The 26,631-nt window shown below is 34.3% G+C and overlaps 3 pseudogenes; 2 read left to right on the forward strand and 1 right to left on the reverse strand.

Annotated features, from left to right (window-relative positions):
- The first annotated feature begins 7,255 nt into the window (after positions 1-7,255).
- LOC120181382 lies at positions 7,256-8,152 on the forward strand (annotated as a pseudogene).
- A 4,655-nt stretch (positions 8,153-12,807) lies between these two features.
- Positions 12,808-19,119, forward strand: LOC120181455 (annotated as a pseudogene).
- Positions 19,120-20,453: 1,334 nt separating this feature from the next.
- On the reverse strand, positions 20,454-25,970 carry LOC120181456 (annotated as a pseudogene).
- Between the last annotated feature and the right edge of the window lie 661 nt (positions 25,971-26,631).

Consider the following 26,631-nt stretch of genomic DNA (forward strand, 5'->3'; position numbering starts at 1 on the left):
CCTTTAAACTCAATCTAAAATAAATACTAACCTTATCGACCTCCCACCATGCAGGATAAAGTTTAGCTTGTCCATTGCCCAAATCAAATGATTCATCTCGTGCATTCTTCAAGTGAACGGCGTGAAAAGACGTCGGCATTATTGTATATCGTATATTTTTATTTTTCTTAAGTTTTCTTATTATTAGAAGACGTGTCACCCACGCATCGATATGCTGTTTTACAAAAAAGACATATATTAGTGACTTACATAAATTTAAAAAAAAAATTAATCAAATTGAAATATAAGAAAAATATAAGACTTACCCCCCATCGAAATAGCCATTGTCTTCGACCCCTAATAATACGCCCCACCAAGGCCGTTCAAGCAACAAAAAGATATCATCGGTGAGCTTGCATATGTCAGTGAAACACCCCTTGCTCCGCTCATGTAGATAAAAATCAACTGCGGTCTTAGCCCAAAGGGTGTTATCCAAAATTGTGTCCGGTAGTTGTTCCCTCTCCTCTTCAGATACCGGTATGGTACTGGCCGGTAACTCATACGAGAGCCAACTTGAATCCATCATGTCCGGCACGACAGAGGGTTTCTCAAGAAGCCTACATATGACGCCATGTGAATCGGGCTCTTGAATGGTGGGAGGGACCTCTTCAATGATGACAGTGGCCTCTTGAACGGTGGAGGGGACTCTCGAGGAATGATATGGGGGCCTCTTCAACGATAGGAGTGGACTCTTGAGGGATGACAGGCGAGTCGGGCTTCTTCTTGCGGTGTCTTCGCACTATTGGGGTGTACGGAGACTTAATAGCACGTGCACGCTGTCTGATGCGTGAACTCCGTCGTGCAAGCATAACCCGACGTAAAGCATCCACTCTATCGGGCCGCTAAATAATTAAATACAAAAATCAGTAAATAAACAGACATGATATTTAAACAGTGAAAACAAAGACAAATATGTTTCAAACTTGCATTGTATTCACCCAAGTCATTATTCTATCATAGTTCACAAAATGCATCAGATAACAAAGAAAATATGTTTCAAACTAATACCCTGAAGTTAGTATTTGTCTTTGTTTTGTCTATTGGTTGAAGTAATGCAATCCATTCAAGTTTCAATTTGCAGAAGAAGAAATAGTTTACTTTCGCAACACGAAACTTAAAATCGCAACGCGAAACCAAAATCGCAACGCGAAATGAAAATCGCAACGACAGAATCGCAATGCGAAATGAAAATCGCAACGAAAGAATCGCAACGCGAAATGAAAATCGCAATGCGATTTTGGTTTCGCGTTGCGATCTTGTCGTTGCGATTTTGGTTTCGCGTTGCGATTCTGTCGTTGCGATTTTCATTTCGCGTTGCGATTTTTGTTTCGCGTTGCGATTTTAAGTTTCGTGTTGCGAAAGTAAACTATTTCTTCTTCTGCAAATTGAAACTTGAATGGATAAATTTACTTTCAACCAAAAGACAAAACAAAGACAAATACTATTCACAGTGTTAAAGAATACACAGTTTAGCAGAATTGGCAGCAACCTTTCAACCAAAAGACAAAACAAAGACAAATATATTTCACAGTGTTAAAGAATACACAGTTTAGCAGAATTGGCAGCAACCGAACAAATTTACTTTCAACCAAAAGACAAAACAAAGACAAATACTATTTCACAGTGTTAAAGAATACACAGTTTAGCAGAATTGGCAGCAACCGAACAAATTTACTTTCAACCAAAAGACAAAACAAAGACAAATATATTTCACAGTGTTAAAGAATATACAGTTTAGCAGAATTGGCAGCAACCGAACAAATTTACTTTCAACCAAAAGACAAAACAAAGACAAATACTATTTCACAGTGTTAAAGAATACACAGTTTAGCAGAATTGGCAGCAACCGAATAAATTTACTAAGCAATCTAAGTGAAATGGCTAATCTAAGTGAAATTACGAGTAAATTTATCATTAAGTTAAATATGGAAAATCTTAAACTTACCTCGTTGCGTAGAGTATGAACCTCATTCTGCAACGATACTATCATCTCACGTAGAGCGGCAACCTCACCACGTAAAGTTGACACCTCCACACGCCATGCACCATCGTTATCGCGTAGAGTACCGATCTCCTCACGCAAGGCATTGACCTCATCACGTAACTCCCTTGACTCATCCCGTTGAGGTGGAGGTGGAGAACAGGGAGATAGGAGTCGTGGCATCTTTGCCGGTCGCCTATCATGAGGTGATGGTGGAGAAGAGGCTCGATGATGTGACGGGATAGGTGATGGCTCTCGTTCTAGAGATGTATAGTCGGGTCGATCGGTGATGGCTCTAGGTGAGGTGATGGCTCTCGAATTGGAGGAAGTGGATGCTGCTCATCATCCGTGCCATCAAAAAAATTCTGACTAGCTTGCCACCAATCAGTGGCAAGCTCTTCCTCCGTGGGTGTCAGTCTTTGTAATGGAATGTTGGCCTCCTAAAATATAAAAACTCAAACAAAGTTAAACGTCTACTATTAATAACTTGTTTATATATTATATGAAAGTATTTGTGTTAACTTACATTATTTATTGTGGCATATGGTATTAAGTCTTCCCAATCCAACAGAGTTTTCCTCTTCCAGGAAATAGCCCTGGGAATATCATTTGACGTTTTTATTGCATATGTACGCATGCTGGGGAAAGCCTCGAATATCCAAATCTACAAACAATATAATAACAAAATTAGTAATTGTTAAATAATTAATTATAATTTTAGAAACATTATATAGAAATTCTTACCTTAAAGGCCCAAACAAAGCCTGACAAAGTGTATTTGGACCCATCGCCCCGCAAACTTTTGCGGTCATCAAAGGCAGACGACAACTTAGTCCAGGTAGCTTTCCATATATACGAACCCCACGGAAACAGATTCCATGCATTCAGGTCCTCTACCAATATTATTAGCTCCCGATGAATAGGTTGTCTGGCCTCTCTGCCTAAAAAGCCGGCATACACAAGTAGTAGAAGGCATACTCGGACAACATCGACGTCTTCCATCCGAGTGAAACCAGCTTTCTTATTAAATAATTTCTTCAGGTCGTCGACATGTAGGTTCGGCTTCTCCATTGACTCATCCGGAAAAACCCGGGATAACCATGATGGGCGGGCGATATGACGAGTGTACCGGCCTACATCATCGTGTCCGAATCGTAGACCAGTGATTAAGCAGAACTCCTTCCGCCCAAAGCAAGTATACGCTGGTGGAAAATGAAACCATATCTCTTCCTCACCACGTTGTATACTGTCGGGTAGATTTGATGTCATGGTCTGAAGCCACAAATGGGTCAAATTAGCATCTCCACCCGGATGCTGTACTCTCAGCCATGGCCCGAAGCAGGTTTCCTCAAACAATTGTCTTTGAGCAGGTGAAAGCTTCTTTGCAATTGTAGTGGCCAGGCTGACTTTATTTCTCAAGGTCAATTGAGCCGAAAAAAATTTCTACAAAAACAATAAACATACCAAGTTAGATATACCAAAAACTACACTGTGAAGATATACCAAAAACAATAAACATAAAAAGTAGTAGTTTATTCTTGAAACTAAAATTTGCAACACTGTTTTGTCTTTTGGTTGAAATGAAATCGCAACGAGAGAATCGCAACGCGAGATGACAATCGCAACGAGAGAATCGCAACGCGAAATGAAAATCGCAACAAGAGAATCGCAACGCGAAATGAAAATCGCAATGCGATTTTGGTTTCGCGTTGCGATTCTCTCGTTGCGATTTTCATTTCGCGTTGCGATTCTCTCGTTGCGACAGTCATTCTCTCGTTGCGATTTTCATTTATCTCGTTGCGACTCTTCTGCAAATTGAAACTTGAATGGATTGCATTACTTCAACCAAAAGACAGAACAAAGACAAAGACAAATACTAACTTGAAAATCGCAACGAGAGAATAGCAACGCGAAATGAAATCGCAACGACAGAATCGTAACGCGAAATGAAATCTAAGTGAAATGGTTAATCTATTATTGAAATGACCAGTAAACTTATCATCAGTTTCAATATGAAAACCTACAATAATGCAAACATTTCAAAATAAAATAATTAAAAAACTAACCCTCGGAGGTTGATTTTCCATTTCTGAATATTGTGAGGGATTTCTGACCGTGAATGGTTGTGAGGGATTTCGCCGGAGATGGGGACGGAAATCTTCGGAGATGGGGACGGATTTCTTCGCCGTAGAGAGTGAGAGATGGAGATGGGACTGAGTTGTGATTTTAGGTTTTAGGTTATGAGTTGCGATTACGGGATTTTGTCTTAATATTCTTTTTGTAATTTGAAAATAAAATACGCGTAGCGATTATAATGGCGCTTTAAATATCGCGTTGCGATTTACGGATACGCGTTGCGATTTTATGTATTATCGTTGCGATTTACGGATACGCGTTGCGATATACGGATACGCATTGCGATTTACCCATACGCGTTGCGATTTACGGATACACGTTGCGATTTACGGATACGCGTTGCGATTTATGTGTTCGCGTTGCGATTTTCATATTCGCGTTGCGATTATGGAAAATCGCAATGCGAATTTGTACTATCGCATCGCGATTTTCAAGAATCGCGTTGCGATTTTGGAAACTGATTTGCGATTCTGGAAACTGATTTGCGATTCTGGGGATCGCGTTGCGATTTTTATTTCGCGTTGCGATTTTGTTGGTCATTTTGGCAAATCCAAAAAAAGTTGGTTAAAATCGTATATTATAACTTTTTTTTGGTCACTGAGGCGATTTTCTCTTTTATTATTATATATTTGGAATCCTTTTATGGTACTTTTATTTGTGTTTTGGGATTGGGAGCCGAAAGCATAGTGGATTCCAAGTTAATTATAGTAAATTTAATATAGTTCAACTTCAATATATACAGACACACGAGTGACAAGTGGTATCTAATATTTATTTGGGATGGCAAACAGGCGGAACGGGTACGTATACTCCTTCTTTCATTCCCATATTCACTTAATATTTTCGCATCTACTACCTACCTATCACCCGTCGATTTACTGAACTTGAAATTTACCTTTTTGACAGTCTTTCAATTTCTTATGCGAGTTCCTCGAGTGTTATATAATTTACTAAACTTTTATTAAATTTAGTTCGAGTCCGACAATAATTAACTATACAAAATTGTCCAATAAATTTTATTCATGCAATAACTAATATCAACGTGTTCCGTAAAGCATGCAAATAGTAGTAATGTATTACCTCGATTTTTGTATATATCGATCGACCAAATAATCTCCATTCGATCGCCCTTAAAATTTAAGTCCACATTATACATAGTAAACGAATTTACGTCAGAAACATAATTTAAACGTGAAACTTCCTATCGAATTGGGAGATAAAATATCAAAAACAACTTACTAGATTTGAATTTGACAAAATGGATTTCAAATTTAGACTTGGGGCGTCAAAAAAATATAAAATAGGAGTTTTCAAAAATTTTGACTTCTTGTATCGAAGTCAACGGATCAAGGTCAAAGTCAACAATCTAGTCAATGATCCATGTCAACAGTCAACGATCAATGGATTGACTCATGACTCGTGAGTTAACTCGACTGACTCTGTCAACTTGGTCGAGTTGACTCAACTTCTGACAGAATCAGCTTCGACAAGGCCTACTGACAACGCATGAGACAACGACAAGGGGCAAGGAAGGTGGTCGTTTACACTTTATTCAGACACTTGTCGAAAACAACACGAAAATCAAACCAAAACCAGTTAAATCATGGAGAAAGTTTAAACGAAAGTGACCGTAAGCTTACCTAGGCGATTGCCGGCAGAGGCAGCGACAGGGGACGACAAACCCTACTAGATTTTGTTCAAAAAGTCTTAGGGAGGCTTTTCTTTTGGTTTTGGTTTCCAATCTGATTGGGGGAAAATATTTTTTAGGGATTTAAAATCCCAATCTAGCTTAATAGCTAGGGCATGACTCTCTTTTCTCTTTGGTCTAGGTTCAAAACTCACTGGCCACACTATACATTCAATTTATTTTTTCTGAGAATAAAAAAGGGAAAATACAAGGTTGAGTCCCTAAACTTTCTGAATATTCGAGAATTATCCTGAAATATTTATAATCTAACAAATTTGTCCCTTAAAATTAATTAAATTAATACTTAATAAAGCTAAAAAAAATTTGGGTGTGACAAGTCCAACTATTAAAAGTTAGAAAAAGGTTACCTAATTATTCATTATGTTCTAAACTCATCTTTTTTCATTAGAAAAATTGACATATTCTGAGCTAAATGTTAACATGTTGATTGTGATATGATAAAATCTGGTCTCAGAATCTCAAATGACTCATATTGCAATCATCATGTTAACGTCCAACTTAGACAACCCGTAATTTTTTTACAGAAAAATATGGGTTTAAAACATAATAAATAGTCGAGTGATCATTTTGTAACTTTTAATAGTCGAGAGACTCAATAAAGCAATACTCTATAGTTGGAGGACCATTTTATAATTTTTAATAGTCGAGTGACTTAACAAAATAATACCCTATAGTTGATGGACCATTTTTATACTTTAACCTAAGATATAAATATGAATCTAAACAAAATTTCAAACTATATTTCAAAGTTCATATTATTAAAAAACTGAAAAGTATAAGTTGTTAGTAGTAAAGAGAAAAATAGACTCATTAATGGAGCCCAGCCCATCTCAGAAACCAAATCTTACAAATCTCAGCTTCTGAAGACTGAAAGGAGGTGAAACGCAGCCTTTGGAATCAATAACTAAATCTACCATTTAAATATATTACAAAGATTAACAACAATTTTTGTGGAGGACTAAATCTAAAACTTTCACATGATATAGGGACTGATATATGAATTTTATCTTTTTACTCCGAATGAACATTAAAGAGAGCAATTGGTGGCCTTATGTCTCGTTGAAGCTCTCTTTCTCGACCAGAAAGTTCCAAAAACCCAGCAAAAAGATATTGATAATGGAATCCAAGAAAAGGAAATGCTTGGGGGGTACTTTGTTTGGAAGTGTTTACAGGACAAAAACAATTAAAAGAAGAAGCCAAAGTTGGATTGAACACTGAAGCAACTATGAAGCTTAATAAAGCTTTTGCCGTAGATCAATGGCTAAACCCGTTTCTTACTGTAACTCGCAGATCGATAATGAGTTTGGAAACAGCCTTGAAGTTTCCAATAAAACAGTAAGAAAAGGATCATTTTTTAACATGAGTTCGGGATTTTTTTTCATTTGAACAATTCAGAAGCAGTAGCCAAAATGGCTCCATTTCATGTGAACCGGAGAAGATTGGCAATGGTAGCATGGGCAATGCTTCTAGTTCTTGTCATGATGACAAATGTGGGAATTGCAGAAAGAACATTGAAAGAGAAAGAGAAAACGAAAGGGCTTCTTCTTAGAGTGGTCAGCTTCCTATGGCAAGGCGGCAAGTCGGCCTACGAACCTGTCTGGCCGGTACGTTAGCCACTGGTTAGCCTTGTTCGATCTTTCGAGTTTTTGTTTAGTTTTTTGATAATTGAACTCGGTTGTTGATTGACCAGGAGATGGAGTTTGGTTGGAAAATAGTTGTGGGAACAATTGTTGGATTCCTTGGTGCAGCTTTGGGCAGCGTTGGAGGTGTTGGCGGTGGCGGTTTTTTTGGTCCCCATGCTCACTCTCATCATTGGCTTCGACCCCAAGTCTTCCACTGCCATTTCCAAGTGTGAGTTTTTGTTATTGTTAAATATCGATCACGGCGTGATGTTCAAGTTTTCACCGTCGTAAAACTCGAACTTTTCTTTCGGAGATTGCAGGTATGATCATGGGTGCAGCAGGGTCAACAGTATACTACAACCTGAGACTGAGGCACCCAACACTGGAAATGCCCCTCATAGATTATGACTTGGCATTGCTCTTCCAGCCCATGCTTATGCTTGGGATCAGCATTGGTGTTACCCTCAATATCCTGTTTGCAGATTGGATGGTTACACTTCTGCTTATCATCCTCTTCATCAGTAATAATACGTTGCTCCGACTCTTCATTTTTTTCCTCTGATATCGATGCCTAATTTATAGATGCCATTGCCAGGTACTTCAACTAAAGCCTTGATCAAAGGTTTAGATACATGGACGAAAGAGACAGTGGTGAAGAAGGTAGAATTTTTCAACTTGTCTACTCTTTTAAGTATTTCCATGGCATGGATTGTTGATGAGGAATTTGAGATTCTATTATCAGGAAGCAGCAAGGTTAGAAGCTGAGGAATCCAAACTATCTGGTGAGTGCCTTGTTAAGCAAGAAACTTAATGTAATGACCGGTTTCTATAATTTCGCACCTGTGTATGCTTACATCCTTGAGAGTTGCAGATGGAGCTGTTCAAGATCATAAAATGTTACCTAGTGGCCCAAGCGCCATACCACATGATGATGATGATGCGAGTTTTAAGAACATTTCAGGTTTTATTACAACAATTGACTTTTCACTTCCAAATCACATTTTCCATATGAATCAATCCAGGTTCCTCTGATACAAAACATACACTGGAAAGAGTTATCGCTGCTCGTTTATGTGTAGATCGGTTTTCTCGTCGTTCAGATTATCAAGGTATGCCAATATTGTCCAACACATCCCAAGAACCATAGTGCCTTGTTTTTCTCTTTGCTAAATGCCACACACATGCTTATTTATGCAGGAATATCGTCAAACTTGCTCAGTCATGTATTGGATTGTGAACCCCCTGCAGGTAGAAACTCGAAATGGCCATATTTGCATAACAGATAATTTCGAGTTTCTTATGGATAAAATATCTGCATTTCCCCCCTATAGATACCTATTGCTGCCTCTGTGACAGTCTTTGAAGCCAAATGCTTATACAAAGGGAGAAGGGTTATTGCATCAAAAGGAAAAGAAGTGACAAATTGGAAAATATATCAGATTCTTCTTTACTGTTCTTGTGGCATAATTGCTGGTCTTGTTGGTGGTCTGCTTGGACTTGGAGGTGGCTTCATCTTGGGTCCTCTTTTCCTTGAACTTGGAATTCCCCCTCAGGTATAGTTAACCGATCTGTTCAAATAATAGCATATCGGAATATAATCGTCGATGCGTTTACGTCAAAGGTATCGTTCTCTATGTACATTCACTGGTCTCCTAAAGATTTGTGACCTGCAAGTTGCCTACTTGGTTCGAACAAGGAACCTCTCACACATGACCTTGTGGTAGAAATCTTTAGTTCGAATCAAAAGAGACACGCCTGCAGATGGTAGATCTTCGAGGAATCGGTATGCACTCGATATTAATCTACATGGGGCGAGTTTTATCCCCGAGACAGGGAAATGCGTTGCGGACTGTGTTACCTGTAGCTGATCAAGTTTTGCATCTAAGGAGACATAAAACGCAGCCGATATTGACAATGTTACTATCCTATTTGTCCAGGTAGCAAGTGCAACATCCACGTTTTCCATGGCGTTTTCGTTCGTCGATTCGGTCGTACAATATTATCTTCTCCATATGGTAAGTAACAACGACGGTAAAAAAGCTACTATTAGAATCAATCTCTAGCAATATCATCTTCTATTACTTGTACTCGGACTACATATAAATGTTTATGTATTCGATGCATTCCGGTTGTCGTAACCGTCTTTCGGTTGGCCCCGAAATTGGGTTTCAACTTAAAAAATATGGATTGGAGTCGCCACCGACCACTTTAAAAAGAATTTAGGTGGGTCGGACACCATCTTACTTAAAATGTGTTGTACCAGAAACGTGTCGAGTTCGGGAGTCGGTTACGGTCAAGGAAGGATTAGCACCCTTGAACCGCCCTTTCGTTACCAATTAATTTTCCGGTTATCTTAGTTGCGAAAATTCGAAATTAAAATTAAAATTTAACAAACCCGATTCAAATTACTTACAATTAATTGATTTGAAAGCGTACTCTTAGAAAAATCAATAAATGTGTTAGAAAAAAGGTAATAAAAACTAATGGTGAAAATAATATATACATAGTAAATAAATAAATGCAAGAGGAGAAAAAATATAAAATAAAATTAAATAGATAAAATAGATATAAGATAAACGAAATGATAATATGTATATATATAAAATAAATAAAAACATAAAAAAATAGTAAATATATATATAAATTAATAAAATAGATAATAAATTTTTTTATTATATATATATATATATATATATATATATAAAATCTAAAATTTTATATATACTAAAGTAAAAAAGAAAATGCATAAAATGTAAAAAAAATACATAAAAAATAATAATAAAACAATTAAATAAAACGAGTAACAAGGGAAATGTGTGTATAAATTAAGTTAAATAAATAAAATAATAATAATTAAAAAGTAAATAAGGGACCGAATCAAAAGTAAAAAATATGATATCTTTTATTTCCTTTTCGAATCGTTTACAATAACTTTGCTTTTGTATTTTTCGTGCTTTCCTCTGTATTTTTGTATGTAAATCGTGTGTTACAAATAGGAAAGATTACATGTATTTATAGTGAAAAAAACTAACTATTTTTATAATCCTATTAACAATAGAATCCTAATGCGACTAGACTCCTTGCTCGGTTGTTGCACGTTTGTTGGTGTGGTTGTTGCTTTAAAAGATATGGTGGTGTAAAAGTCCTCATAAGAGAGGAACTCTTGCTAGTTCTATCTTTTAAGAAAATGGGAGTATACACCGGTATCGAACATAGTCTTCATTGACCTTATAGTCGCGGCGTTAAGTTCTCGTTTACCCTGCAGCTGCCTATTTTGTTCTGGTGGCCACCATAGCGGCCATCACCGGGCTGCATGTAGTCCGGAAAATCATCACCGTCTTCGGAAGAGCGTCGATAATCATCTTCGTATTAGCCTTAACGATCTTTATAAGTGCAATAAGTTTAGGTAATGCGATGCTTTTCCTTTGCTTCAAATGGTAAATATATATATACCCTTATAGGAATCTGAGTTGTAGCATACGTTTTGGTGAATGTTTGCAGGTGGAGTTGGCATTGCTGATATGGTTGAAAAACTGGAAGACGAAGAGTACATGGGATTCGAAAACCTTTGCAATATCTCTTGAGTTTCTTTCTTATTTGTTATTTTGAGTTTATTACTGATGGAGCAGAGAGCAAGAGCAAGAGCAATTGTATTGAAGTTTGAGGCCTTCGAAGCCAACTATTTGTCAATTGTTTTCGATTTAAGTAATATCCGTTCAAAAATAATTCTTAATAATTTGACATTAAACATTTACATTTTTAATATTTTTATTGTGCGAACTCGAAACTAAAAAAAATATCAATTAATTTATTATCGAAATCGTTTGATTTATATATTTGAGTTTCGCTCGTATATGTCGGTGGACATTCATTTTCTAATCTAGTTTTGCTACGAAATACATAATATTAAATTGGGGTCATAATCTAATATAATGATCGCATTATAATAATTTTTTAAATTACTGTGATATTATAATCGTATCTCTAATTTAAAATATAATTATTTTTTCAAAATTTATATTATAATATCTGTAATATTCACAACTATAACACTATAATTATATTTGCAACCATAACATTACAATTACAATGGTAAGTAAGATCGTAACTATAATTTAATATATAAATATATCTAAAATCTTATTGATAAAATCTAGTTTTCTTAAAAGATTTAAATTCAAATAATAATATTTATGAAATATATGTATATTATTAACAATTAAGCAAATTTTCGAATAGACAGATTAAGTGGTTTTCGTGATAAAATAATTGTTGTTATTATTTAAGGATTTAAGTTCGAACATCATTGATATTATGAGTGTAAACGTTGAATATTAAAAGATTGAAAGTTATTTTTAAAAAATATATATCTTAGAATAATATAAAAATAAATAAAATATCCTAAATAAATAATTTCTGATAATTAATCCATATTATTAAACAAAATGGATAAATTATGTATTTAGTAAAAAAAATTATCAATTTTGATATGTTTTAGTACATAAACTTTTAAAATAAAAAGATTTAAAATCATACATAAGGTTTAGTTTTCATTTCATTTTAGTATCATCTCATTAAAACCTTAAAGCGTTTAATATATAAACTATTAATTTTGATCGTTTTTAATACCTAAACTTTTAATTTTTTCAATATTTAACATTAATTTTTGAATATTATATTAAAATAAAATAAAAACTAAAATTTTTATTGACGAGTACTAAATAAAATAAAAAAATTAAATTTTAGATATAATTTTAAAATTTTTAAATTTTAAATGTTAAAATAAATTGATAATTTAATTACTAAATTTATAATTCACCGTAAAAAAAATTCATCTTGCTGTGATACGTGTGGCATGCGTGATATATGGTATATGCGACAAACACCTGGGAAACGCATGCGATGCAGCTTTTTACGTGTCTGTCGAGAGAACCGACGGCGTCATTTTCAATCGCATTTAGGGAGGGACAGCGCAGACAGGAAACGGACGGTTCAGATTTTCAAAAATTAAAGAAAAAGAAACGGACGGTTAAGATCATATAAACATGAGATAGGAAACCAACCCCGATTTGCGTAATAATAACGCATTTTACAATAAATGGACTCTTTACGTGGCGCACACCTATTGGACGGATTCTGCCGAATTCCCCTCACCCTTCGTTTCCGCGCCATATCCTTTTCCTATAGTTATCGCCTTATTCACGTGGATGCATATCAACCGTTCATCATTCCAAACCCTCTTTATCCTTGACCGTCCATTCTTAAAAAATCCCCTATATATTTTACGTTTTAGTCTCCTCCTTCATTTGCTATTCCTTCTTTACCTCTACTCGGTGCGAAATTTCAGATCTGTTCTATGTGATTCTTGAGTCGAGAATTGTTTCTTTGGATCCGGTCGAGTAGTTTCACGATCTTCGATTTGGTATCAGATTTTCGATGAGAGGATTAAGGCCGTCTGATGAATATCTAAAAAGGTCTTCGAGGGAAAGATCCGGAAGTTTTGCATAAAATTATCATCTATATCTGGATATCTTTCTTCGTAGGTATGTAATTATGTTTTCTTAAATCTTTCTAGAGAATTAATTTCGAGGTTCGTTGTTTATTATTTACTCTTGTAATCTTGCAGCGATGGTGAACCGTTTGATCTCGCTCGTGGTTCCTGATCTCGATATTGAGATGATTTGCTGGAATATATCAACGTCTATGATGTTATATGATAGAGATCTTGGATCGGAAGCTGGTTTGTGATTGAAAGGATGTGTAAGATATCAGGGCAAATGGTCCTGATCTATCTTTGTCATCCAAGGCCTTTGCCATGGCAGGTGCGCTTGCATGGCAGGTCGCCCGAACTTAATAAAAATATATTATTTGGTGTTTCGGAGGGGAGTTCGCACGGGTTTTGCCCGGGTTCTCCCCTCTGCTGTGGTGTCTCGTCTCTCTTTACTCTCTTACCCTTTACGCTTTCCTATTATTTACTCAATTCGTATACGCTGCACCTTATTGGATCGATGAATGGTCCCACATCATCATCATCACCATCAACTTGGATTTAGCTCATGTTATCCAAGCTATTCATCGTCAACTACTTACAAATCTCAAAGCCAAGGCCCAAGGTATTTGATCTGCTTCAGAATATACTAATTTGCTATCTTTAAGGTATGAAGTTGATTAATCTCTATAATTAACTATATGCATTTAACAAACTGGGTTAGAATGCTAGTTGAGGTATTCAAACATGGATATAATGTTGAATATTTTTTAGTTATTAAAAATTCGTTTAGAAACAAAACCAAAATTGACTTGAATATTAACTTTTTTTAGTTGTAAAACATTAAAATTTGCTGATCTCGTACGTGTCTTAAGATGATTTTTTTTCTTTAATTAAGTTTATATTATTAAATTTCAACATTTTTTAGAGCTGGTTTTTTAGTTATGCCTTTTTACAAAGCTTTCGAATTATTGATTCGATTAATGTTTTTTCTTCCAAAATTACTTTTTCGATAACTTTTCTCTGAAAATCAATATCTTCAGATTTTATTATATTATCTGTACACAAATTGTTTGGTTAGCTAACTAACTAAAGCTATTGTTTGATAAAAAGCTATAATTATTGTTTCGTTTTTTTTTATCGTGTCATATTGGTAAGCTAAATCAATGTTTCTTAAATATATTATTTCTTTGGTTTTGATTTGGAAATTGAGAAGCTGGACATGTCATTCTTATTGCATCTTACATAAAGAGATGGATCAAGTGCACGTTTATAGTGTTATGGTGTTAACAATCGAACTAATATCATCACATTTAGTATCCTTGGTTAAATTTCCGATGACTATTTTGGCCAACATTTTGAATTTTTCCATCATTTAAAGTCCATTTCATGAAACAACCAGTAATTTATCAGTGTCCATCTTGTTTCCAAATGCTATATATCGTTGCTCATATTCTCAAGTAAAATATGATCCCTTTGCAATTTCTTCTATCATGTTTATTTTACATGAAAGGACATTATATTGTTAGTATTAGAGTTTTTCATCAAACTTTGTACCTTAGGTAAGTTTTGTGTACTATGCTGTAGCATATGTACGATTCTTGTATTGCTGTTTGTAGTTGTATATTCCCTTGTTTGGGTCTATTTAACGTTGGGTTGAAGGTTGGAGATCATTTACTGCCCATTGAAGATATTGACGAAATATATCAGCAGCAGTTTAAAGCGGAAGTTGTTTTGGAAACTGCATTTCTCATCTGTGATCGACACCTGAAACCAATCACTGTATATTTTTACAACTTCCATGTTCTACCCTCATCTGAGATGATGATCTGACGCGCAGCTGGTCTACTGGTAGAGAGATTTCCTCCATTTTCTAGTTCTGGAAGAATTGAATGCCGCGTAAATTGAACACATTTGGTTTTACATGGTGCAGTGCTCGACCGAGATTTAGTGTTGAAGATTGATGATTACGGAGGTACCTATGTCGATGTGTAACCAGCTCCTTTTGCATAGTGAAATAATTTCAGTGGACTTCGGTCCCGTGGTTTTTTCCCCCTTACGGGGGTTTCCACGTATATCTTGTGCCCTTTTCTATTTTCTTTCGCATATTGTTGGTTATTTGCATTCATCTACGATCAAAACAAAGGCTGCCTGCAGGTATGATTGAAGCACGTTTCCAGTATTCCTTTAATTTCGATTTTAGTATTACAAAAGGGCAGAATATATGTTCAGAATTTTGAGGACATCAAGGCTTATAAAGCTGTATAATCTAATTTGTAAGAAAAATCGAATTTGAAATGCGTGGGGTTCTCTGCAGTACCTGGTTTTATGATTGAGTTATTGAAATCCGATTAACGAGTTGATTTCTTCTTTTAGGTAGGAAAGTTGTATCTGAACTTGATTTCTAGTTTCAAAGGAAATAAAGAAAAGCTGGCTCAATAACGGATGGGATTATTGGAAGTTAGGTTCGGAATGGAAGATTGGCCCAGTAAGTGACACTATATAAGAAAGATCTGTAAGCTCGAAATGGTAGAGCGCTCGATCCCCTGGGGTGGTCGGGAGGATGATGGTTCGAATCCCTCCAGATCTCCTCTCATGTTCCGTAGTACGACCTTAAATTAGTACTGTCATGTCTGTACGTGTGTCCGTGAGATTGACAAAAATAAGTACTTCCGTTATACACAGTTTTATGGAATATATTTGATCACCAAAAATGATAAAATTATTTTTAGAAATTGATTGATTTATTTGATAGATACGATTGGATAAGTATAATAAAAGAGAGAGATGTAAGAATAAAAATGAAAATTTAAGTGTTGTTAATTTTTTAGTAGGTATTTTAAATGTAAAAATTTTAAAAATAAAAAAAAGACACATCTAGTATGATTGAGAAGATATATGTTAGTTGATTTTTTAGGCTTAATTATAAAGTAAGTATTGTATTTTTTACGGTGCATATTTTTTTTAATGATCTAGATTTTTTTAAGAATTTTAATTAAAATTATATTTAAAAACAGAAATTTTGGAATAGTTCCAAAATTTTAAAATCCTTCATTTTACCTTTTAAGCTAACCGTCGACTTAACGATCAATAACCCATGAAATTTCGTAATTTCAGCCAATTAAAGACGAATCAATGTTTTTTACCCGACAAATCATAGGATTTAAATAGAGTCTTCACGTGATCTCGACGATTAATAAATGATAACTATGATAATAAATGATAACTATGATAGTATATAACTAGAAAGATAATAGGGATTACGTCTTTGGTGGTATTAATGACCGGAAAGGTTTACGGGCGGGTTAGGATAAGGGATTTAAATTTTTTTAGGGTTTTGAGATTTTTTTTATAATTTAAGAGAGATTAAAATTTCTTAAATATAAATATAATAATATTTTTAAATAAAAATCAAAATTATTAAAATATGGCATGTGTCATTAACGGAGAGAATTAGCGTTGTTTATAGTGATAACGTTTATAACGTTAAACACCTGAATCATTAAAAAAATAGTTTTGATACCTATTCATAAAAATCACTATAATTTAAAGGCTTAAGTATAAAATAATTGCCCAAATTATACTTGTTTTCACGAATAGGTGCCTAAAGTATTTTTTTGTCCATCCAGGTGTCTAATATTACAAATGTTACTATTTTAGGTGTCTAACATTACAAACATTATTATTTTAAGTGTCTCGGAGTTAATGACCTTAAAAGTCTCGTTAAGTGACACATGTTATAAACCTAAAATTTTTAAAAATTTATTTTTTAAAAAAAATATTTTAAAAAAACAACGTGCGTATGAGTTAGCATTAAACAAGTATGACAGGTAACAAGATTATTCTAACCGAAGGTTTTGGTGGAGAGGAACAAAGAAGAGTAAGGAGAGGGTGGTCAAAGTCTCACCCTCCGCCCAATGTTGTACGTGGAGGATAGTATCATGATCTTCAATCTCGATCCGAACTCCCCCAACCATGAGAATTATAAACTCTTTTGGTGGTCTCAAATGCCTGTTTTAATTCTTTTTCTAACCCATCTACTACCATAGTAACTGTGTACAACTTAGTTTCTTTTAGAACTATGAGGTAGTAGTTGAACCTTCTCTTCAAAAGTTCATTATATGATATATCCCTCATCTCCCCAACTTCTTCTTATGATTCCTCTTCTCTGCGTTGCTTTTCGAATTTTTCATTTAAGATGATTAATGTGTATTAATCTCTCGTTAGGTAAGGAATTCGGACTTAATGGCAGCTGTTAAGTTTGTGTCATTGATGATCAAATTACAGCAATTGTCTTTATTTTATTGTTTCGTTTAATCTGTGAAGTTGTTGTTATTAACTTTTTGATCGACTTAATTTGCAGTGAAATGTTTCCTCGCAGAAAGCATACGCCGAAGGATGATTCCGATCAACGACATGCGAAGGTGAGTTTTTTATTCATATATACACATGAACTTCAAGTAGAAAAGGCGTGATTGATTCGGTTCAAAGTTTATGGACTTGATCTGTACAATATATTTGATTCATGTTTCTTGTTGTTTGTGTGCTCGACGCATATCGTAGAAAGCATACACTCGTATCCGACACATATTACATTTCGTTTCTAACGAACGCCGGATGCTTGAACATAGTAGCGGTTGATTTGTGGTGTCAAGATAGAATATTAGTGTTTTAATAGAAATTATTCGGTTGCAGTTGCAAGTAAACTCTATTTACTTGGTTGATATGCAGGTCAGTGAACTCAGGACTGCAATAGGTCCCGTCTGGACGCAGTTCAATGTCCTGTACCGATGCATGCCTCAGGCGATATTTAGAAGCTCGGAATTGGAATAACAAGGCAAAGAAAATGTTGGAAGAGACGTTAAAATGGAGATCGACTTATAAGCCTGAAGAAATCCGTTGGGTATGTTCGATAATCCCTACCTCTTTATGATGGTATAATACATATATATGTTAGTCAATTTTTGGTTGCTGGTGTGATTAGGGATATGTACTCGACAGAGATACATATATATATACTACAATCTTGGTGATAAACTCTCTTATTTCTGGTTTCACAAACTTTCCTCATTGCATGTTCTTCTCCAGCATGAAGTGACACATGAAGGTGAGATCGGAAAATTTTCCCGGGCGAATTTCCACGACCGTCAAGGAAGAACAGTGCATATAATGAGGCCTGGAATGCAGGTATGCTCCGGGTTTCATTCAGTTTGTTTTGGTTCACCAAAGTTTACTGCCTTAATCCCCCCCCCCCTATATTTCCTTGGTAGGACACAACATCAGCAGAAAATAATATCCGTCATTTGGTCTATCTCTTAGAAAATGCCATCCTTAATCTCTCGGAGGGCCAAGAACAAATTTCATGGTTGATACCATTGAGCACCAGTGTTCCCATCCGAACAGCCTTCAAAGTCCCTACACGGAGAGGCTGGCGATCGCTTTCTTGTATAAATCCACCAAGGTTTTTTGAAGCATTCTATAAGGTTTGTACCCCTGCCTTTCCATTTGGTTTCTTGTATTTATTTAAGAGTTCTATAAGTTCGGACACGGGCACAAAGACATACTCTTATCCGATATGAACACATGAGTTCGAGTAACATTGTCGAATACGGGTATTTGAAGCAAAATGTAGAGCCAGTAACACAAAGATATACTAGTTTGCTCTTGAAAATGTTCCACGGGCTGTCAAGTTATTTCTGGATCCGAAAATAGCTCAGAAGGTGAAGTTTGTTTACCCTAAAAACAAAGACAGCGTCGAGCTCATGCGATCATACTTTGATGTTGAGAACCTTCCCGGTGAATTCGGCGGTAACGCGACGTTGAAGTATGACCATGAAGAGTTCTCACGACTGATGGCTCAAGATGATGTAAAAACAGCTAAATTCTAGGGTGAGAAACGCCACCTAATCGGCAACGGACATTCGGCGCCGGCCGCCGGAGCCGGCGCCCATTGCACAGCGTGCAAGCTGAGAGAAAACGACTATTGTCCGGAAATGCTATGTGTCTGAGATTTAGGTAAATACAAGATCAGCATTAAAATTAAATCAACATCAACATCCTTGCTTAGGTGATGAATAAGTGTCACTCCTTTTTCTTTTTCCCTCACTCCTTAGCCATCAAGGACAGAGAAAGTGACATGCTTTGTTGTTAGGGCTGTAAACGAATCGAGTCGAGCTCGACTATTGCTGAGCTCGACTTGAAAACTCGTGAGCTAAAAATTTTCAAACTCAACTCGAACTCGAAATATAATATTGAAACTCGACTCGAACTCGAAAAGACTCGAACTCAAAAAAAAATTCAAGAGCTCGATTGAAGCTCGAAACTCGAATTGTAGTGTTTGAACATGTTATGGTTTACAAATTTAAAATTCGTAGTTATCGAATCAAATTTAATTTTTTATTTAATTTGTAATTAATTCATGATCTAATAGACTGTTCTTCGGTTAACTTTTTCACAAGCAAAACATATCCAGAATTGGAGCTAGATGGACATATTACGTAATTGAGCCTCCTCAAGTTCCTAAGAGAAGTCTCCCCATAATGTAAAAAAAAAAAGATTATTGCACAAGATGTCTCCAAACTATTATTCTCATGTTTAATTGGTTCTTAAACTTTATAATATTCTATATAAGTCCTTAGACTTTCACTATTATTCTATTTTGATCCTTTTTTTAATTTTACGCTAATTTTATTGATTTTTTTAAGTAACGAAAATTAAACCAAGGATCTAAAAAGGTTAATTTATTTTTGAAAATCCTCAAACTATATCGATCATTTAATTGAATCAATTGAAATTTTAACATATATATAGTATATTTTTAATTTTAAACTTAATTCTTATCAATTGCTTATAATATTTAATATTTATATTTTATCAATATTAAATTCAACCCCCAAAAGAACAAAGACTAGAAATAAAAAAATCTAACAAATAAAACCTCATTTATAATTTATTACCATTTGAATTGTTACTTTGAATCAAAACTAAAAAAATCAATTAATTCAAAAATCGATTGAAGTAATCGAAAGTTTTAAAATTTTAATTAATTCAATTTTGAATAATTTGATTTAATGATTGTTTAAACGTCCCATATAAGAAGAGAGCTAAGAATATCGAACAAATAAAGATCAAGTTGAGACTATGCATAGATAAAAGTAAGATGTGTGATACGAGCCGATTCAGATTAATCAAAATGAAATCTTGGAATCGAGAGATAAACACTCAAAAAGTCGACACCAAAACTACAATAATGACCTAAAGTTGTTTATAGAGAGAACATAAAAAAAAAGTAACATATAAAAGACTTTATAAATATACTTAAACACAATTACAGCATATGAAAATGTAAATATGGTTTATAATAATATTAGTAATAATGCATGTATGTCATGAAACATCTTCTAGTAAGAGATTGGAGAGACAATGGCATAGTATGAAAGGCAAAGACGATTATACAACAAAAGTGATATTTGAGGTTGTTTTTCTCTTCATCTGAAGGACGATTGAATCTCCTCTAGACTTCTTCCTTTTGTTTCTGGAACCCAACGTGTCACAAAAACAATGGTGAAAGCTGCCACTGCAGCATAAACAGTGAATGTCCCTGAAACCCCCCATAACAAAGGCAAAGCATATTAATTTCTAGGTATATTACACGAATAGAACCCAAACTATCAGTTTTGATATGTTTTAATACTTAAACTTTTAATTTTTTTAAAACATACCTAAAGTTTAGCTTTTTACTTCATTTTAGTACTACAAGTTTAAGAACTTTATTTTTTGTTTCACTTCACCAAATCAAAATTTAACGTTAAGTTTAAAAAAAAATTGAAAGTTTAGATACTAAAATGGGCCAAAAGTAAACATTATAGGATTTTGAAAAAGTTGAAAATTTAGGTATTAAAACGAACCAAAATTAATAGTTTAGGTACTAAATGCATAGTTTACCCTAATATCTAAAACGTTATTAATTTTAGACCTACATGCCATAGTATTTTCTTTATATTTTCTGTCTACTATCTGTTTTGTTTTTCTCAAAATTTTATAAATTCATCTTCTTAATATAAAATTGTGTGTTCAGGTATACAAAAAGGCTGAGAGAAAAGGAAGAAAGAGAGAGACCTCCAGCATTCCAGGTGAGGAGCAAGTTTGCAGTCATGGTAACTACCCAAGCCGTCATCCAATTCGCCAACGTCGCCACACTTCCGGCTAAACTCTTAATGTTGACCGGAAGTATCTGAAATTTTAAATTTTAAAAAGTATAACATTTAAATCTATAACTTATATGTGATAAGGAGATTAATGACCGAGATGAAAACACGAGAGAAATTTGAATACCTCTGACATTATAACCCATGGGATTGCTCCGACACCAAGTGAAAATGTTATCGAAAAAGCCTACATAAAATAAAGTAAATAGATCAACAAGAAAAACAATGGATCTATGGATTCATATATCTCATAGTGCAATTAACAAAATAGAATTTAGAGTTATATGAGTTCATCAAAATGTTAAGTGAAATTCACATTTACATATGTTGCAGTTCTTATAATTCTTTAGAGTGAACAAACTCTTACCACTAGCCCCACCAATGACACTATCCCCATTATGTCATGTATGGAAGAACCTTCGGCAATGAATTCCTGTTATCAATGAAAAAAAATGTTAATATGTTATATGAACATGTGTTCGACATGAATATATATATATATATATATATTGTTTTTGTCGAATAGAATTGTTGAAATTGGCATTCAAGGATATACCAAAAACAAGTGTGGGTGTAAATTTATACCTCTACGTAAAATGCACTGGCAACAAGGAGCAAACTCAGAGTCATTCCAGATGAGGATATCTGCAAAATCGTTCCGGAGTCATCCGAATGTGAGTGTAAGTGTCAATTACGAGTATACATTCGATATAAGTGTTTGAAACTTTATTAGTTTCTTACGATATAAGTGTTTGAAACTTTATTAGTTTCTTACATTTTGAGTCATTAGAGGATCATAATTTTGTACACTAGAATCGAAATAACATAGCAAACTCACAATAAGAAGTACCCTACGGCCGGCTTTGTCTACCAACCATGTGGTAACACCGGATGCAATGACCTGAATCAAACCAAGCCCAAATGTCGCAGCATTGCTTGAAGAGACCCCTAGGTAAATTATAAAGCAAAGTCAAACGATGAAGCAAAAGACAAATGTAAAGTTTCATAGAAAATTGTTAACAAAAAGTTAATATAATCTTATTTCGATTGTCTCACTATTGTTGTTGCAACAAGTTAAGATGTTGATTAAGTGATTTAATTTCCTTTAATTTAGATCTTAAGGGGTTACAAGTAGTTTAGACATTGTATCCCCACACTCGTATTTAATATACATCCCTTGTATTCTTAGTTATGTTTCTCAAATTCACATGAGTGTCGAATATGACTATGTATCTGAATGATTGTATGTCAATACTCATCCAAAAAAAATGAATAAAATGGTAGTTAAGCATGAGAGAAACGTTCTTCTCACCTGCTCTTTCAAATATATTACTGGAATAGAATAAAACGGCATTGATACCACTGAGTTGCTGAAGCACAAGTAACCCAATCCCTATCTGCGGCATACCGATTAGCATTTAAATGTGTGATCCGATTCTAAGAACGACGGGAGAAAAAAGAAAAAGATTCAACAACAAAAGAATATTCTACCGTCAAAGGATATCAATCTTCTCCGCCTGAGATCTGCAAATTGAATCGTTGTTTTCTTCCTTGATGATTCTACTGATCTCTGCACAGGTGCCCCATTGATGCTTTAAACATATTAGTATAGTACTCAGATTCTGGTATAAGTATTGAATATATATATACATCCAACACGGATATATATTCAACATTTTTCAAAAATTCAATGTGCTCAAAGGGTCTTTCGAGGATTATATTTATATCCACACGTTCATATAGGAAAGATTGCTTATAATTCAGTAGTTACTATACCTTGATGTCATTGATTTCAACTGAAATATCCGTATTGAAACCACGCAAAACTTGCAAAGAGGCTTCAGCTTCTTCCATCATTCCCATTTTTGCCTGGAAAACAATCCAATCACAAGACAATAACATAGAAGGGTCTAATCAATATGATATAGCAATTGCAAGCTTTCATACCAGCCATCGAGGAGATTCGGGAATGAAGAACAGGCCAGGTATCAATATTAGACATGGTAATATTCCTACAAAGAACAAAGATATGGCAATCTGTTATGGTCGTTTTCTAGAATATCAGATACATGGGCATGCTTACTTCCTTCAAATATGTACCGGACACGAGTAGTTAAAAAAAATGAACAAAATCTACCTACCTAAAACTGCAAGCACTCTCCAATTTGTGAACAGACCCAAGAGATAAGCCAGCATTATTCCAATTGTGACCGAAAGCTATTCAATAAACAAGTTTAACTCGATCAATCAAATAATACAAGTAAATATGGGATACCAAAATGGATATTAATGTGAAAGAACAAACCTGGTTTACTGATCCTAGGCTTCCTCTCATGTTTTGTGGTGATATCTCAGCAATGTATACAGGTACCTGCACATAACGATGCAATTGCTTAAACAACAACGAGAGAAGACAAAGAACCGAAGAACAGGTGAAGGCATTGAAGTTACCGTGTAAGAAATTATGCCGACACCAAAGCCTTCTAGCAACCTTCCCATGAATAAAAATGATGAATGCTACAAATGAAAAAGGCGTTATAACATTAACAATAAGCTTTGCAGGGGTGATATGTCACAGCCCATCACCATTCGACCGGTTGCCGACTGTGTCGCACAAGTACCATGATACCACGATCCAGCTCTTATTGGCGAATGGGGATAGGTGGTGACAAGACATATCAACGATAACAAAATTGTCAAAAGTTGCTCACATTGGCAAAAGATATGGCCAACCATCCTATTATGTTAGGAATCGCTGCAATCAGTAACGACTGCAAATTTCAACACACACAACACAGTATATTCAATGTTAAAAAGTTCTGAAAAAAAAAATCTAAAAGGAAACGTTTTAAGAATTCATGCATATAGTTCACGTATAAATATATCACGAGGAAGATTAACTAATTGATTTGTAAGTTCACAATTCTAAGCTGAAATATTGCATTAATGAAACGGTAAATAAGAGAAACCAAGTAAAGAAGTAATAAGATTCGTGGATAAATTTCAAAATTAATACAATCTAATAGGAGAAATTTGGTATAATTATATATGAATTAGTTTAATTTTTCTATATTAATAACACCGTTGTTTACTTAATATTGTTTTATTTTTACATTTTACATACACAAATAATAATACTTATTAACATTATAAATTAAGATTTATTATTTGATATATAAGCTATGTAAATTTTATTTTACACATTATGTCTATTTTAATCTCAAATCCTAAAATCTAAAACTCTAACCCAAAACTCAAAATTTTAAATCCTAAATAGACCCTTAAACCTTAAAATAGGCATAGCCAGTCTTATGTAAACTAAAATTTACACAACCTATGTATAAGATAATTTTACATAAATTAATAATATTTATTTACTTTCGAAAATGTGTCTTCTGTAATCTAAAATTATATAAGGTAAAGTATACAAATGACCCCCAACTATAGGACCCTACTTTATTGAGTCCATCGACTATTAAAAGTTACAAAATGGTTCTCTCACTACAGGATGTTGCTTTCTTGAGTCCTTCAACTATTGAAAGTTACAAAATGGTCACCCGACTATTTATTTTATTCCAAACTCATCATTTATGTTAAAAAATTAACGACAATCTGAGCTGAATATTAATTTGTTGTCTAATAAATGATAGTCATTTGAGATTCCGATATCAAATTTTATCATATCTCATATAGCAAATTAACATTCAACTCAGTTTGTCGTTAATTTTTTTATAACTTTTAATAGCCAAGAGACTAAAAACAACATTCTATGGTCGAGGGACTATTTTATAACTTTTTATAGTCAGATGATTCAACAAAACAACCCTCTATAGTCGGGAGGCCATTTGTATTCTTTATCCAACTATATAATAATGAATTGTGATACCTAATATAAATGAAACTAATAAAAAAATTAAGACATGATCATTTTTAATCTATTTAATCTTATAATAATGTATTAATAACGGTTGAATTCATATATGATTTATATAGAATGAGAAAACTAAAAGATTTTATCATTCAAATCTCATTATGTATAAATCATATATGAATTCTCCCTACACTTAGTTTGATTAAGTCATGTTATGATGAATCTTTATTTATTGTAATTTTCAATCAATATGATTATATTTATCAATAGAAATAGATGTATAATTTTGAGAATTTTAAAGCATTTCCATGAGATAAAAAATATTAATCGATAAATTGATTTTTAGTACCCCTTTTCGGCCAATATATTCTGCAATCTGACCGCTGGCTATCGCGCCAACCATTGCGCCCACATTTGACAACGAACCAAAAATTGAATACTACCAACAGCACAAAAAAATAGGGGTTAATTTAATGCAAAGAAATTAGAATGAAACCAATTTTTTTTTTTTTGGATAAGAATGAAACCAATTTAACTTGGAAAAAGAAGAATTTAGATGATTGAAATTTAGACCTCTGAAACCGAAAGACCAAGATCAGCTACGATTTCATCTTGCGTAGGAGAAGAATATCCACACTGCATTTTCGAATTTGGGAAATCATTAACAAAAACCAGTTGAAACACGAACTCAGAAAAAGAGAGAGAGATGGAGAAATTGTGTACGGTGAATCCAAATTGAATAGGGCCCAAAGCGACGATGAGAACGCAGAGGACGACGGAGATGGATCCATCGCGGATGACTTGATGCGAGGAACCCAAAAAACTGGACTGCCTTGAGTTCATCCGGTACCAGCTGCCGGTATGTAGAAACGGCTTCTTGAGATCCCGGGCATCTTGGTTATCGTCTCGGAAACTCATCGAAACAAAAACAATGGCTGTGGGACGATCGGAATTGCAGGGAAACTTGCAGCTCAAGTTTTTGATCGAGAGAAAATATGGAAATGAGCAAAACGGCTGTTGGGGAGGTTTATATTTTTGAAGGGGAATTCGAACACGTGGCGCTATTTGTTTTTGGAAATTTACACGTGGTGCATATCCATGGGTTTAAGGACTGTATCTTATTGCATGGGACAATTTTATCGGTCCTTTTGAGCGCCAAATGAGGGTTTGAGTTCTTATATATGATTAAAAATAAAAGAAATTATGTTCGAATTTTGAAAATATAATTTTTGAAAGAATAAATAAACTTTATATTTGAAAATATTTTTATAACAGTTTATTATACAGAGACATGGCTTTAATAATATATTTCATTAAATTATGGTGATATCATGTTTGAATTCTCTTTTTTCGTATCTCGTTTTCTTATCCACTTTTGTCATCTTCTTCTCTATTCAAACTTCATTGTTTCTCTAATCTCTTTGAAAAATATGTGCAATCTCTTCAATCTCTTCATTTCAAGCTCTCTTTTGTAAATTTTGATTATGGTAGTCAAAAGTGAGTTTTGTGGGAGTTTAGAAAAACCCAACCCGTTTGTGATAAATCAATTAGTAACTCTTGCACATGATTTTTGTCTAGT

Source organism: Hibiscus syriacus, unplaced genomic scaffold, assembly GCF_006381635.1.
Source record: "Hibiscus syriacus cultivar Baekdansim isolate YM2019G1 unplaced genomic scaffold, ASM638163v2 tig00112523_pilon, whole genome shotgun sequence".
Lineage (NCBI taxonomy): Eukaryota > Viridiplantae > Streptophyta > Magnoliopsida > Malvales > Malvaceae > Hibiscus > Hibiscus syriacus.